The 16,024-nt window shown below is 45.2% G+C and overlaps 1 protein-coding gene across 2 annotated transcripts in view; it reads left to right on the top strand.

Moving 5' to 3' along the window:
- Positions 1 to 16,024, top strand: part of RCHY1 (ring finger and CHY zinc finger domain containing 1) — a 112,061-nt gene that overhangs the window by 55,077 nt on the left and 40,960 nt on the right. Inside the window, exon 11 of one of the 2 annotated variants that reach the window (XR_014811771.1) lies at positions 7,377 to 11,404. The exons of the other annotated variant lie outside the window; for it this stretch is intronic. The gene's annotated coding sequence lies outside the window, so the exon portion shown is untranslated. Of the gene's footprint in view, positions 1 to 7,376; positions 11,405 to 16,024 lie in introns of those variants that run through there. 2 annotated transcript variants of the gene reach the window in all.

Raw genomic sequence — 16,024 nt, 5'->3', positions numbered from 1 at the left:
AGTCAGTTAAGAAAATGAAAATGAGTTGGCAAAGACTTTTTTGAGGCATTGTAAGACTGCAACTGCTCATCTCAGATTGGGACTCGAACCCACTGTCTTGTAAGTGACATCACACACCTGGTGTCAGGACATACTGAAGCTCAGGTTCCTTATGTCTCTCAGTGCAGAAGGAATTCAGAGAGAGGCAAAGTGATAGGTAAGAAGGAGATTTATTGAGCGAGATACACACTCCTTAGAGTATGGGCCATCTCAGAAGGCGAAAGCACCCCGCAAATATTGGGTGGCTAGTTTTTATGGTCTGGGTAATTTCATAGGCTAACAAGTGGATGGTTTATTCCAACAATTTTGGGGAAGAGGTGGGAATTTCCAGGAACTGGGCCACCACCCACTTTATGCCTTTCATGGTTGGTTTCAGAACTGTCATGATGCCTGTGGGTGTGTCATTTAGCTAATGTATTACAATGAACATATAATGAGGCCCCCAATCCACTGGAAATCAAATCTTCTGCCATCTGGTACCTAGCTGGTTCTAACCAGTTTATGCTGTATCCTCAAGGGATATGTCCTTCTTTTAAAGGTTATACCATGCCCCCTTCCCTCTCATTTCAGAATGACCTGGCTGTGATGACCTTTGCAATGATTTAGCTTCATATACCCATGAACTCTAATTACATTTATCAAATATTATTATAGAGTTTATGAATTATATCGAATTTATTTGTCTTTTTTTTTTTTAGGGTCACAGCTGTGGCAAATGGAAGTTCCCAGGCTAGGGGTCAAATCCGAGCTGTAGTTCCTGGCCTATACCATAGCCACACTAACGTGGGATCTGAGCCACAACTGTGACCTACACCACAGCTCACAACAATGCTGGATCCTTAACCCACTGAGCAAGGCCAGGGATTAAACCTGAGTCCTCGTGGATACTAGCCCGCTGAGCCATGATAGGAACTCCAAATTATATCTAATTTTATAATTACACCGAAATAAAAGTGAAGATTCTATTTATAATATTATCCGATGATTTCATTTATAATAACTTCAATAACCTTGAAATACTTGAATGAACGGGAAGTAAATCGATGTCATTCATGCATATTTTATCAGGATGGTGTTTTGCTTTGTGGAATGAAATATTTAATCAAACCTCGAAACAAGAGTTTATTGTTTACATAACCAAAATCTTGAAATAATAGTTTTGAGTTGCTAATTTAGCATCACAGTTGATGTGAAGGGTCTGGGTCAGTTTCTCTGATTCTTTTCATTTTCATTTCATGGTCACAGAATGGCTGCCACAGCTCTAAGCATCATGTCCTCACACAGCTCCTCAAACAGGAAGGAGAGTGCTTTTTTTATAGTTTTTTTTTTTTTTAATAATGGAGAAAAATTATTCTGAGGCATCCCTATTAAGTTCCCTTTAGGCCCTTTTGACCAGCAGTGGGTCATATGCCCACTTGCGTAACAATCACTGGTAAAAGAAATTGGATTAGCATGACCGACTTGACTAACTATGCTTAATCTTCTAGGACCGCGGTGGGGTCCAGACGTCCTTGAGCACATTGCTTCCTCAAATTTCAACAAAATACTCAACAAAATACTCATCAGTTGTAAGGAAAAGAGAGAAATGGCTTTTAGGGAGGGACACGAGATGTTTGATGTACATGTTTTCTATTGTTTCTTTAGAGGTGGTTTGGTTGCCTATTAATTGAAATGTAGACACATTCAGGGATTAAAATCAAAGACTAAGATTGAAAACATGGCCTCTTACTGAATTTTACCAAGTATAAAAATATTTTGTGGGACAAGCGGTGTCTCTTGCTAGTTTGGGTTCCTTTTGGAATGGAAACCTTCCTGTCCAAAGCTCGGCCCCCACATGGTGGTGTGTGTCCGCACCATACTCATGCCTGGGGTCTTCAGAGGGGCGGAGGAGAAATGGCAAGAGAGCTAAAGTCCCTGGAGGAGCTTCTAGGAGGGAATTTTCAGGGGAATTTGGAGATCGAAGGAGAGCAGGGCTGTGAGGAGGGAAGTAGATATGAGGGGAAGGAAGATTTGAACATGTGTTACTATGAGCAAGGAGCCACTCTTCATATGTTCGAAAGACACAGCTAAGATGGTGGCCTAACCTAGTATTGATGTCTGGTAGCCAGTGCTGGTGTGTCTTTTCAACATTGCTCTGACTATTGTGGCTTCAGTAGGGGATAATCTCATCATGGATAGTAAGGGGTAGGCATAGTATTTTCCCCATGGACCCCCACCCCAACTGAAAAGCCAATCTAGATCTGTGGGGAGGTTTCATGGAAATTATAGGATGTTGGTACCTCCATGCCCCAGGTCACTCACGTTCCAAGATGGCAGTTCAAGCTTAGCCACTACCTCCACATTCCAGCACACAGGAAGGAAGAAAAGTGAAGAGGGAGAGGAGGTCAAGGCAGTGCCAGCTGGTTTCTTAAGGATGATTCTCAAGATACACGCCTCATAAAACACATTGCACACATTAATCAGAATTTAGTCACATAGTCCATCTAGCTATTTGGGAGTTTGGAAATGTATTTATTTGTTTGTATGGCTGCACCTGCAGCATATGAAAGCTCCTGGGCTAGGAGTTGAATTGGAGCTGGAGCTGGGGCCTAGGCCTCAGCCACAGCAGTGGGGGATCCTTAACCCACTGAGCAAGGCCAAGGATCAAACCTGCATCCTCACAAAGACAACATCAGGTCCTTAACCTGCTGAGCCACAGCAGGAACTCCTGGAAATTTATTTTTCATTTTTTTTTTTTTTTTTACTTTTGGCTGTACCTGTGGCATGTGGAAGTCCCAGGGCCAAGGCTAGAACCTGCACTACAGTCGTGATGATCCCAAATCCTTAACCTGCTTGCACCACTGGGGAATTCTATGGAGTCTTTATTTTGATTGGCCATGCACTTAGCTAAAGATTCTATGACTATGGAAGAAAGGAAGAGTGGATATTGGGAGAACAAGAAAAAGGAGCCTCTTTGAGACCCTACCCCTCTCTATGAATGGGAGATAGACCAGCATTTTTATGTCCATTTGCTTTTGTTATTTATTTAGCACAAAATCCCCCTTTCTCCCATTGCATCTCATATATCTTCCTAACTCCTTTGTTGTCTACTGATTTTTTTCTCAGGCTTAAATGAGGAATTAATTTTAAATTCAATATCACTTCCTTAAAGGCGTTTTCTTGGACTCTACCAGTTAGAACTAACTTCTGTGTTCCCTAGTCCTTTTTCTCCTGCTTTCATTATAGCAAAGTGTTCATCCTGTTTCCCATTATCCATTTTTTCCTTTAGATTGTAACTTTCTTGAGGGCTGGATGCTGGATTTGGTCATCATCAATTCCATAGAGTGCCTACATGAAAGAGAAGTAAACTCATGTCTTGTTTAAGCCAAGGTCATTTTGTACTTTTCATCACTCACAGCCAAGTATAACCCTAACTAATGTAAGACCCTTTCCCCTTCTCTTTACAGAGTTAGACACCACTCAATGATTATACAGATACCATGCAAAAAGGGTTGGAACATTACAAGAAGTTAATGAATGGAAGAAGGTTGGGAAATAGTCTTGGATTGGTGCTGTGTTAGTTTTTAACGTTAGAGTTTGTAGGGTGTGGAGGAAGGAGGAAGGCTTTGTTATCTGACTCTCTCATTTAAAATCTTGGTTGAGTGACTTATATAGGTGTGACCTCGGGTAAAGAAATTATGCTCCCTACGCCAGAGTTTCCAGATCTGTAAAATGGAAATGAAAGTGCTAACGTTGCAGAGTTGTTTTGAGAATTAGGTAAAACGTCTGCAAAGAGCCTGGCACTTAGAGGATGCTTGTTCCTGAACATTATTATAATCATCATACTGCAGATTGGGCATGATTAAGGGAAAAGCTCTCTGATGCCGTATCCGAGAGCCACGAAGCTGATTACACATGGGCCAGGGGTTCTTGGAAAGAGATTTGCTACAGAAGGCAAGAAAGGTTATTACTGGTAACAGAAACGGAGAGCATATCATTTATACCCCTGTAATTGAGATGAAATTTGGCATATTGACATCAACAATATTCCCCCAACATCCATTTTAAAAGTTTCCAGATGAAAAACTTTGACCCAAAGTACAAGCATTCACTGATGCTCTTAATAGTTATAGCAACATGTAGGGAAATAGTAAAAATGATGAAAGTGGCAATTCCATTGAAATGCGGGCTGAAGCATACCTATTAAGTTGAATCCATAGTTAAAACAGCCTGGGCTTTTCATAGTTCTCTAAGGAGGAGCAGTTAACCCCCAGATTTTGTCTTTATTGACAATAATATAGAAGTTGTGCATATCACAGACCAAAAGCAATCAGTGACACAGCTGTCAGAATATCAAGGTCAGAAAAAAAAGAGTAGATGCTGTAATTTTAAGGAAAATTGGAGAAATTTATGTGAAGACTTGATTAAAAAATATCTTGTGTTGGGATTCCCATTGTGGCTTAGTGGAAACAAGGCCAACCAAGATCCATGAGGAGGCGGGTTCGATCCCTGGCCTTGCTCAGTGTGTTAAGGATCCGGTGTTGCCGTGAGCTGTGGTGTAGGTCTCAGATGTGGCTCAGATCCTGTGTTGCTGTGGTGTAGGCCAGCCACTGTACCTTCCATATGCTTCAGGTGCAGCCCTAAAAACAAAAGCAAAAAAAAAAAAAAAAAAAAAAATCTTGTGGATTCCCCAAAGCATACGAGTAACATTTCTTACTTTGTACTATGTAAAGTCTCCATGACGTTTTGGTATACTTTGAGGTTAATACATAACATGTATTTAGCACTCACCAGTTTCCATTAAATGCTTTGACATACCTTCACTAATTTTATCGTATTCCTTTTCTGTTGCTGCTTGGCCATTTATAACAGCATGCAGTTATTCTCTCACAGTTCCTGTGGGTCAGAAGTCTGGGTACAACTTAGCTAGATTCTCTGCTTAGGGACTCCTAAGGGTCTAATTAAGGTGCCAGCTAGGCTGCATTTCCATCTGGAAGACCAACTGGGAAAGAACTGTCTTTCAAGCTCATCCAGGTTATTGGCAGAATTGATTTCTTGTGGTTGTAGGACTGAGAGCTCGTTTCTTGCTGGCCCCTCAGCTACTGGACACTCAGCTCCTGGAGGCCATCTTCAACTCCTGGACATTGCCCCTAGCTCCTTGGCACTTGGGGCTTTACCAGTTTCCCCATTGACTTTACCAAGCTGGCAAGGAGTGCGTCTAGAGAGAGTCTACAAGCAAGATAGAGCCTCATGTAATATTTTGTAATCACTGAATGACCTCAAGGGGAGGGGATTAAATAAAGGTATGGGCACCAGGAAGAAGGGGTCAGAGTGGGCTACCTGAAGGGTGTCAGCCACAATTATCAACACAGTCCTTTGAGAAGCCTGGATAGATGTTCTTACTTCTGTTATATGGGTAAAGACACTGATGTTCAAGTGGAGAGGTTAAATGAGCTGATGCTGAAGATTATGCCATTAATAAGAGGTAACTAGGTCCTAGTTCTATGCTCTGTCAGCATCTGCCTTATACATGTCTTTATATCCACCCATCCAGCCATCCTAATCCAATGTTCTTTTCACTATATCCTGATACTTCTTATATAAATATAATATTCAGCAAACTCATCCCTTTGAACCCAGTAGAATTACCTCTTTGTCACTGTATGAGGCAGGCTAAGTTAGAGGCTCCTGTGGTAACAAATAACTTCAAAATCACAATTAGTTGACACAAGAAATGTTTATTTCTTGCTCATATTAGACATCCATTGCAGGTCGGCTGGGTTCTTTGCTCCACGTTTTCTTATCTTTTCTTTTTTTTCCCTCCATGTTTTCTGACTTGAGACCCAGGCTGATGTTGTAGTCACCATCCTGAATGAGGCCAGTCCCCATTCCAGAAGGAAAAGAGAGCACTGGTGACTTTTGCAATGGCAATTAAATGCTCTGACCTGAAAGGGAAACAGATGACGTTTGTGAAAACCTGGCTCAGAACTAGTCAAATGGCTCTACCCTGGAGTTCCCGTCGTGGCGCATGGTTAACGCATCCGACTAGGAACCATGAGGTTTCGGGTTCAATCCCTGCCCTTGCTCAGTGGGTTAACGATCCGGCGTTGCTGTGAGCTGTGGTGTAGATTGCAGACTCGGCTCGATCCCACGTTGCTGTGGCTCTGGCGTAGGCTGGCAGCTACAGCTTCGATTAGATCCCTAGCCTGGGAACCTCCATATGCCGTGGAAACAGCCCAAGAAATGGCAAAAAAAAAAAAAAAAAAAAAGAGACCCCCCCCCCAAAAAAAATGGCTCTACCCAACCATAATGGAGTCAGAAAGTGCAATTCAATGCTCTTCCCAAGAGTGGGGAGACCTAGAATAATTGACTTATAACTGGTGAAGTAATTACCACCATGGCCAGGAAACTAGGGTCTGCTCACTCCCCGCATGCAGGAAAGCCAGTCCCCTGACACCAGGATGTGGTGAAGGAATGTGCTGTGTTTACTGCAGAGTGCTAAGCAAGGAGGCCAGGCAGTGAATGCTCAAAAGACCCGGACACCCCCCACCCCATGGTGTTCAGGGAAAGGTTTTCAAAGTCAGGGTGAGGGAGAGGGGTTGTGGGGTGTGTGATTAGCTCGTGGACATTCTTCTGTTGGTTGGTAAGGCGACTTGGAGTCAAAAATGTGGTTCCAACTGGTGGTAACTGATCTGGGGTTTGTATGCATGTGGTCAGCCTATAGTTAACTTCTTCCGTCTGGTGGAGGTTTCAGTATCTGCAAAACAGATCAGAGGACATGACTTCAAATATTACCTGTAGCCCTTGAGGAGGAACTAAAGGGTTTTGATGGCCAACCATTATCGTCTTGCTTGATTATCCTTGGTTTCTGCATTTGCTCACTTCTCTGACTTAATTTGTTCTTTGGCACTAGGGGAAGGCTAAAGTATTTTTGCTTTTTTGGTTTTGTCTTTTTAGGGCTGTACTCATGGCATATGGAGGATCCCAGGCTAGGAGTTGAATCAGAGCTATAGCTGCTGGCCTATGTCACAGCCACAGCAACACAGGATCTGAGCCACCTCTGGGAGCTATACCACAGCTCATGGCAATGCAGGATCCTTAACTGACTGAGCAAGGCCAGGGTTGAACCCGGGTCCTCATGAATACTACTCAGTTCATTACCACTGAGCCACAATGGGAACTCCCTAAGAGGCTAAAGTTTTTCTACAAACATGAGGCAGGTGGAGGACATGGGGGAGGAGTCCTCTGTCCTGGGAGGCCCCAGAAATTCCTGCTTGGTTACACCTCTCCCAGGCTGCTTTCTACTTCTCTTCTGGATTACAATTTTTACTGTGTCTTCCTAATGACATTGTTTTTAGCCATTCTAGGTAAACAGTTCACCAAATCTTGCTGCACACTCCTGGGACCCTTCAGACGCAGACCTTGGAAATGAATGCCTCTGTGAAGTTGAGCAAGTCATTGATAACCTCATGATAAATGTCACGTGGGGAAAGAAATAGGATTCTATCCTTAAGTATTCCTCTGAGTGTCTGTCTTCAGAGATAATGTGGGCACTGTTCTGAATTCAATTAGCGAGTCACCAAAAAAAGGAAACATCAATGGAAAACATGGATCAGAGGATTAGACATGATGGAACCCAGCAGGAAAACAGAGCTGACCATTCTCATGGTGAATAATTATCGGAAGAAAGGTGCATGACCACCACTCCATCTATCAGTTCCACACCCGTTTTGGCTCCACGTGAAAGCCGCAACAAGTGAGCTAAAATATTAATGCTACTGCGAACCATCTCAGAAGAATATTGCACGAGTACAACACTCTCAGTGGGGGCCTGCACTGCTGGAACAAGGTATTAAAGAATAAAGAAAGAGCTGGACTAAATATACGTTCACAGCAGAAGGAATGTTTTTTCATCCCATGGCTGTATTCCATTTCATCATTTTAAGCATTGCTGTCAACTTATAGACTGAAGTGTGCTCAGCTTGGTTGTGGAAATGTCATCACACTCTAGCCCAGTAAAGAAACTTGCTTGAGAGCAAGGAAAGTGGTAGATGAGGAGAGGCAAATTCTGGGGAAGATCTTCAGTAGTAAAACTCACCACTTCTAAGATTTAGCCCCAAATAGAGTATTTGCTGGTCAGGAGGTGATGGGATCAGTAAGCCCCCTTCTGCCTCGGAGAAGTTCTCATTTTGATTCTTGGGGCCATAGTGGGACCATGAAGCCCTTGAGTTTCTACAGCTCTTCTGGTTCAGCTTTTAGGCTCTGATTCATACCTAAGCAAGACCTCCCCCCACCTTCCCTCGGTTTCCCCCCCCCCCAACCCTGGGATAGCTAAGGAGGTTTGGAACTTATTAGAAACTTCAAAGCAACAAGGAGATACATAAACCTTTGTAAGCACAGGTTCCTGATCTTTTCCATAGTTTGCTCATTGCTCGTCACCTTACACTCTCTGTCTAGCCGTCTCCATTTGAATTTTCCCCAAAGCCAACCCTAAAACGTGGCTCCATATTTGGCTTGATTTGGGAGGCTATCCCAGGAGGCACAGTGAGGGAGTGAAGAAGTGAGGTTGTTGAGAGAGGGAAGCCAAGAGAGTTAATGAACGGATCTCCAAAGGGACCCTCTGGGATGGTATAGAGCACACCCCCGAACTGTCCTGCTGGAGGGAGCAGAAGATGTGATATCGATCCACCAGTTTCCATCCCTCCCTGTTGAGATTTGTTCTGGGAGTGTTAACTCTCTGGCATTTGCAGCCTGCCCTACACAGGTGCTAGACTCAGCACCAGGGAAAGCCTTCAGCAGACATATGGGGGTGTTTGAGGAAGAAAGCCAGCAAGGAGCGAACTCTGCACCAAAGCTGCAGGTGACCTCCAGGGTGGGCTCGGGATATGGAGGTGGGGAGCTGGGGGGACACCAGCAGCATCAGCTTTAAGGAGTCCTAATGGGTTAGCATGATGTCACAGGCTCCTCATGCTCATGCTCCAGCTTCTGGTCTCTCTCTTAGCCATCTGGCTTCTCTGTCTCCCAAGAACTAACCTCTTGCAATAGTGCTTCGCCATGAATGGTGCCCACATACACACACTCACATTTTATAGAAGTAATTTTATATGACACTCAAGATTTTCGTTCTTGGAGTTCCTGTTGTGGCTCAGCGGTAACAAACCCAGCTAGTATCCATGAGGACCTGGGTTCCATCCCTGGCCTCGTCCAGTGAGTTAAGGATCCTGCGTTGCTGTGGCTGTGGCATAGGCTGGCAGCTGCAGCTCCAATTCAGCCTCTAGCCTAGGAACTTCCATATGCTGTAGGTGTGGTCCTAAAAAGACAAAAGAAGATAACATTATATGCTTATAATTAATAATATAATTACCAATTGAATCAACCACGTTTGATTAAATGACTCTAACAAGAAAGTTCAGGCCACCCTCTGCACACCCCATGTCAAGGCTGTTCAGTCTCCCTTTCTGCACATTTAGTCCACATGTATCCACCCTATCGTTTCCCACTGGCTCCAGGGACTGGTAGCCTAGAGGCTTCCTGTAACTCACAGCCTGTGGTGCAGGTCACAACACAACTGGCTCATCCATCAAGTGGCCTGCGGGGTCAGCAGCATCGCATATTTTGCCCACCTTAACGGAAAATCAGGAGGAGTTGGCTCTTAAATCTGCTTTGGTCTGAATACACTTTTTTTTTTTTGGGGGGGTCTTTTTGCCATTTCTTGGGCTGCCCCAACAGTATATGGAGGTTCCCAGGCTAGGGATCGAATTGGAGCTGTAGCCACCGGCCTACGCCAGAGCCACAGCAACTTTGCGGGATCCCAGCCGCATCTGTGACCTACACCACAACTCATGGCAACGCCAGATCCTTAACCCTCTGAGCGCGGCCAGGGATCAAACCCACAACCTCATGGATCCTAGTTGGATTCGTTAACCACTGAGCCACGACAGAACTCCTGAATACACTTTGTTTTATCAACAAAGAGTTCCCTGCCTCTGGGCTCTTACAGGGAGGTGTTAGCGCTGTTGCATCTGCAAAGGATGAAGAAGAGAGAAATGGGTCATTGCTCTTTGTCTTCTGGATTTCCTCGTGTGTTTAGTGTGAGACTTCACATGCATCTCACAGGTTACCAGATAGGTCCCTGGCACAGAAATGAAACATGGAACCCTACCAAACCCTTCCTGGCTTATTTTTAAAAGAATACTTGGTAATAATGAAACTTCACAAAAAAGGGAAAAATTCCAGGACAAATATCAAACTGTTAGGGACATGGGGATAATGGCCATGAACAATGTCTGGGACAGTCCCAGGGCAACTGGGATACATGGTCAGACTCCTGGAAATCCATTCTCTTCTCATTCTTTAGCAACGGAGTCCCCATTTCTTAGCTGAACACGTGGCCAACCAGGAATAATTCTTTCTAGTGGGGTGGCACCCGAACCATCTAGTTTCCAGGTACAGAGTGGCAGTGGCAGCAGTGGTGTCATTCAGGGTTTGGCATAGGGGTGCCAGTGGCAGCATCCAGCCGGGCAGTGGCTTTCTAGCATGATTTTAGCTGTGGTGTTGCTGTCCCTCCTGTGTCCTGAGACTTATTCTCTGGCCTTCCTGGTAATTCCTTTTTTTAATTAGGGCTGCACCTGCAGCATAAGGAAGTTTCTGGGCTAGGGATCAAGTGGCAGCTGCAGCTGTTGGCCTACACCACAGCCACAGCAACACTAGATCTGAGCCAAGCCTGCAGCTCTGAGCGACCTACATACACTGCAGCTTGTGGCAATGCCAGATCCTTGACCACTGAGTGAAGGCAGGGATCGAACCTGCATCCTCATGGACACTATGTTGGGTTCTTGACCCCCTGAGTCAGAACAGGGACTCCTTTTTTTTTTTTTTAAAGATCTCTAGGACTTATGTATTAACTGGTTGCAAGTGTGTATCTTTTTTTTTTGTCTTTTTGCTATTTCTTGGGCCACTCCCGCGGCATATGGAGGTTCCCAGGCTAGGGGTCGAATCGGAGCTGTAGTCTCCGGCCTATGCCAGAGCCATAGCAACGCGGGATCCAAGCCGCATATGCAATCTACACCACAGCTCACAGCAACACTGGATCGTTAACCCACTGAGCAAGGGCAGGGACCGAACCCGCAACCTCATGGTTCCTAGTCGGATTCGCCAACCACTGCGTCATGACGGGAACTCCCGCAAGTGTGTATCTTTATAAAACGTCTCCCCAATTACACCCCTACCCCTATCGCCAGCCCCTGTAACCACCATTATATTCTTTCTCTCTCTCTTTTTTTTTCAGTTTATTGGAGTATAGTTGACTTACAATGTTATGTTAGCTCCTTCCTGGTAATTCTGTTAGTTTTCTAATATTATTTCAATAAACATCTTTCTCCTCAAATCAATTCGTTCTGTTCAAATAAGAGCATTGATTGATTTAGGGAGCAGACCCTGGATGACATTTTCTAGTGGGTAAAAAAAAATGTTCCCTAACATTCCTTAAGCCCAGGACATGGACATTCGCTGATTTGGTCCCTTTAGAATCCACGTCCCCTTGGCATGTAACCCTGAGCTGGCTGGTCCCACAGAGCACGCCATTCTCTGGCCATAGAGGTTTGCTAAGGATGGACACACATCTAAGGAGGCCACACAAAGTCTTTCCCAAGAATTACGAATTTCATCCAGGGAGTTCCCGCTGTGGCAGTATGAGGGTTCAATTTCTCCATATCCTCATCAATGCTCAATATTATCTGCCTTTTTTGAATCCACCCATTCTACTGGATGTGCAGTGGTATTTCATTGTGGTTTTGATTTGCATTTTCCTAATGACTAGCGATACTGAGCATCTTTTTATGAGCTTACTGACTCTTTGTATATCTTCCTTGGAGAAATGCCCATTCAGATCCTTTGTCCATTTTCATTTTTTTTGGGGGGGGGGTTGCTGTGTCTGCAGCATTCAGAAATTTCTAGGCTAGGGATTGAATCTGCACCACAGCAGTGACAATGCTAGATCCTTAACCTACTAGGCCATCAGGGAACTCCCTGTCCATTTTCAAATTCAGATATTTGTCGTTTTTATTATTGAATTGTAAGAGTTCTTTATACATTCTAGATACAAGTCACTTATCAGATATGTGATTTACAAATATTTTCTCCCATTCTGTGGGTTGACCTTTAAAAAGCTTAATGGTGCTTTTTGTTTTCCAGTTCTAATTAGCATAATGAAGCAAATGAGGTCCTAATATCCTTTGTTTCATCTCTTTTGATGTATTTCGCTACCCTTGGAGTCTGGAGTCAAGTAGAGGCCTTTTTTTTTTTTTTATCAAAATGTAATCATTTTTCAAACCCAGGAAAAGCATGAAAACTATAGGACACATTTTGGAATAAAAAGAGGCTCATTCTAGCCTGATGCTTTGCATAGGCCTTCCAGCTTGGGAACAGACACAGTAGTAAAAAAAAAAAAAAAAGCCATTTCTCAATATCCTTCACATTTTATCTTCACAACACTGCATCCACAACCTGGATACAAATTTGTTTAGATGAAGTCCCAGACTCAAATCACTTGTACAGTATGTGAGACTTCTGAAATGTGTCCAGATGAAAAGGGGCAATGACCACCTGACAGTGTGTGCAATGAGGAAAAGGAAAATAATAGACTTTAGGATAAACCCCAGGATAAAGGAATAACTCCAGCAGCTCTGTCAGGTATATTTACCCAATGCAACAATTTATAATGAAATTCAATGAACAGATTTTGAGCATGGGAAGGGAGAGGCTCTGTTGGCTGCTTTTGTGGTGATGGTCGTGGGGAGGGGTGGAAGTGGGGGTGCACACGCAGGAAAGTCTGCTTTGGAGTAGACAGTTTATGATAAAGGAAGTGAGAAGAGAATGGAGGCAGCTAGAGAGGAGCGGGGATGCTATGAAGGCAATAAAAGAGGCTCAACACAGGAGTTCCCATGGTGGCTTGGCTATAAAGAACCTGGCTAGTATCCATGAGGATGTGGGTTCGATCCCTGGCCTCACTCAGTGGGTTAAGGATCCGGCTTTGCCATGAGCTGCAGTGTAGGGCTCAGATCTGGCATTGCTGTGGTTGTGGCATAAGCCTGGGGCTGCAGTTCTGATTCTGCTCCTAACCTGGGAACTTCCACATGGCAGGGGTGTGGCCCTAAAAAGAAAAGAAAAGAAAAAAGATGCTCAACACGGGCAATCGTAGCAATCCGAGAAAACCTACCCAGGATGGGGAATCAGCTCAGGAAGTTCTGAAAAGCTTCAGCATTTTTGCTGAGTCTTGGTGTTGGGAATTCTAGAGATGACATGGGGAAGAGCACTGCCAGCATTAATAGAATTTGGCAGAGAGAACTGTGAGTGGGTTCAGCTAGAGTCCAGGGTGCCTGCATGAGAGAGGCTGGAGGTGAGGCTGGGAAGTTGCTTGTACCAGAGCAAAAAGGGCTGTAAACCTTCGTCCATGATTATTGAGACAACGAGGATTCACTGAGCTGTTGAGCAAGATGCATTTGGCAACTGGAGGCAGGAGGCGTGGAGAGAGGCCGCATGCAGGGAGGCAGTGGTGACTTCTTCAGGGACAATAGGGACATGGCTGTGAAATCAGACTTTGGTTTAAAGGCACCCAAGCCCTGTACCAATGACTAGAATACACTTGCTGGACGAAGTCGCCACCCTTGTTATAAGGAAGGGGGCAGGTACAGAAGGAGAGGTGACAGCAGATGGAAGGTAAGCAGCATCCTTTGTTCCCACGCTCAAAACTATCCCAGGAGTTCTCGTCGTGGCTCAGTGGTTAACGAATCTGACTAGGAACCATGAGGTTGAGAGTTTGATCCCTGGCCTTGCTCAGTGGGTTAAGGATCTGGCATTGAGTGAGCTGTGGTGTAGGTTGTAGGCGTGGCTTGGATCTCGCGTTGCTGTGGCTCTGGTGTAGGCCAGCGGCTACAGCTGATTAGACCCCTAGCCTGGGAACCTCCATATGCCGCAGGAGCGGCCCCAGAAAAGGCAAAAAGACACACACAAAAAAAACTGATTCCACATGTTAAGTCCCATGGGAGCTTTATAATTAGTGCCCAGGGCTTTGAAAGTGCCAGTTGGCAGAGCACAGCAGGGGATGGGATAAAGGATTGCACTGCAACTGGCTGGGTGAAAACAGAGGACCCACCCTGGGGAGGACCCAGGTATGGGGTGGTGGTGGGGAGAGGCAAGGGGGTCTCCTGCTTCCTGGGCTGTCTACACATCGCATCAAAATGTGTGAGTGCGATTCGGCAACTAGGTCTCTGGAGGGGCTGTGGGGCAGGGCCCCAGCTTCTCCATCTGTAAAACGGCAGGTGTTTTGAGGATTAAATTAAATAATTCACATGCAGCACTTGGTGGAGGGTCTGGAACCCAGCAGACAGTTACCTGTCCCTTGGGCTGCTCCCAGGACAGTGAGCCTATGGTGCTTGGGAGGGCTCTTCATATCAGAGCCCCGTGCTTCTGTCGCTGGAAGGCGTCAGGGCACCTGACTGTTTTGTGTTTGAGGCTGTAGTGTTGCGGCAGCCATGTGAATTAATTTTTTAATTTGCTTGAGTTTTTTGGGGGGGCACACCCTGTGCTATATACAGTAGGACCTTGTTGTTTATATATAACCTAATATATACTATATAGGATTATAGTATATATGTTTGCATATATGTATGCAATATATGTATTAGTTGTTATATATATATATATATATATTTGTCTTTTTGCCATTTTTCTTGGGCATATGGAGGTTCCCAGGCTAGGGGTTGAATCGGAGCTGTAGCTGCCAGGCTGCCCCAGAGCCACAGCAATGCTGGATCCAAGCTGCTTCTGCAACCTCCACCACAGCTCACGGCAACGCTGGATCCTTAACCCACTGAGCAAGGCCAGGGATTGAACCTGCAACCTCACGGTTCCTAGTCGGATTCGTTAGCCACTGAGCCACGACGGGAACTCCAATATATATATATGACCTGCTGTATATATTAGCAGTTTGCATCTGCTAATCCCAAACTGAAGTGGTTGTATCTTGCTACTTCTCCTGCTACCTTGGTTAAGGGCATAGGTACGGAACCCTAGCGCATTACACAGATAAAAGCAGGACTTCTCTGGTGCTGGGGGGGGGCGGGGATGGAAGATATACCATCCCCCACCCAACCACTCCGCAGAATTCTGGGACTCTGAAAAAACGTAGATTGGCCAGCTAAGGGATGAAGTCACAGTCCTTTGGCCCAACATCACAGAACCATCAAACATGGCTTCTGGGGAAAAAAAATCCTAGAGTTTTTGGTTGAGGTGGCTGGAAAATGAGGTGCAGTTACACCACCATCCCTTGAAGAATTACAGAAGAGGGAGGTCATAGGCTAAAAGGCAAGGAGTCTCTTCTGCATAATTTATGCTTTGATAAAGCTAAGTGGTCTGCACGGAGAAAATTTTGTTGTTTTGGCTGCCTCAAAAGGAACTCCCGCCACTAAAGGGATCTACTACACTCTGTGGGCTCAGAGAAGCAGCTGTCTGGAGAGGTGGTGGATTTGGAAAAGAATCAAGAGGAGATCAGCTGGGAAAGGAAACGGAGGGGAGAGAGGCCCCTCTTCCCTGGGTGAGGAGGTCTTCCTGGCTGGCTTCAGTGAATGGAGCCAGAACTGCCGGCTGGAGCTTGTTTTTGTGGACTTGTAGGCAGTGAAGACATGTCCTATTTCCTTGCAAGTGTGTAACTTTGGATCACCAACCCTGAACTGAGAAAAGGGGAGCAATGTGCAGCCGCGGGGACATGGAGTCCTTTGCTCACATCGTCCACGATGAGGTGTGTGGCTTGGGAAATGCAGAGCCGTGGCAAGGCAACCCAGAGGGGGAAGAGTCTCCTGTTCTCCCTGCCGGCGGCCAACTCTGGGAAAGCAGGGCTGCTGCTTTCCCACCAAGCTTCCTTCAGGGCGACGTGTGTTTCGCGTTTGCAGGGGGAAGAAAGAGAACATCCGACTCTCTCTCTCCGACTTCTGCGGAGATGTGTTAACTT

The sequence above is a fragment of the Sus scrofa genome, chromosome 8, assembly GCF_054392235.1.
Source record: "Sus scrofa isolate SSC_HxYL_T2T_F1_AM1 chromosome 8, Sscrofa_HxYL_maternal_Yorkshire_Landrace_v2.0, whole genome shotgun sequence".
NCBI classification, from domain to species: domain Eukaryota; kingdom Metazoa; phylum Chordata; class Mammalia; order Artiodactyla; family Suidae; genus Sus; species Sus scrofa.
Note: the sequence above shows the minus strand (reverse complement) of the source record. Positions and strands in the feature narration are given on the sequence as shown.